Below are 960 nucleotides of genomic sequence, written 5' to 3'. Positions count from 1 at the left end.
CGCGAAAAGCGCGGCGGTGCCGCTGAGGCACGAGCGCGAAAAAGCTCGGCGGTGCCGCTGAGGCACGAGCGCGAAAAGCGCGGCGGTGCCGCTGAGGCACGAGCCCGGAGCCCTGTGTTGCCATGAGGCTTTAACGGGTAGCTCGATGGTGACGCCCTGAGGCATGAGCGTGGCCGTTGCTAATTATGCTGGGCTGTATGTATAAGTCCCCAGTCAAGGAGGGTGTTCTTGCGGGTTGATACCAAAGCGTAGCTTTGTGCCGTATATCAAGCATAATTAGTGCGAGTGCGTCGTCCATCTAGAATTGGTTGGAGCGAACGCTTTTGCCCTTTCGGGTGGGCCCCTGCCAGGCCCTGCGAGGAGTCCCCCACTCCTGGCTATAGACCTCCGGATGGTCGGAAAACTGTTTGATGAGGGGAGCTGCACGGAGCAGAGGGTGTTGGGTAGCGAGCCCAATCTTTGGTACCCAAGCGTCGGGGTTAACTGCCGGATCAATGGCTGCCGTGGGCTGTGTTAACTAGTCCCTTGCTGTTTTCTCGAAGGAGAAAAGCTTGACTGCAATGCCGCGTAGCGGTCATTGTCATTATGAGGCGTTGCCTTACCGCTTGGCGGTTGAATGAAAAATGATAAACACATAGAGCAAGTAATAATATTTTGTTTGAGTGTCCCATGTTTATTTAATTGAGTTGCAATTAAAATAGAAGCATGGCATATGTGTATAGCATGTACTTGTAATGTGGATGCTAATATCATTTTTGCATTTTTGTAGATATGCTAAAGGATCATTGAGATCGATATGTGAAGCATGGCATATCTAGCATGTGAGGCCTAGAAAATGTTGCCAAATCTACGAAATGTTTTAGGCATGCTCAAAAGTTTATGGAAGCATGTAAAAGCATATCAAGTGTGATATATTGTAGTCATGCTTAGAAGTAGTAAAAGCATGTGATTGGCATGGCA

This window comes from Rosa rugosa, chromosome 3, assembly GCF_958449725.1.
Source record: "Rosa rugosa chromosome 3, drRosRugo1.1, whole genome shotgun sequence".
Taxonomy (NCBI): domain Eukaryota; kingdom Viridiplantae; phylum Streptophyta; class Magnoliopsida; order Rosales; family Rosaceae; genus Rosa; species Rosa rugosa.
The sequence above is the reverse complement of the archived record's forward strand: the minus strand, read 5'-3'. Positions refer to the sequence as shown.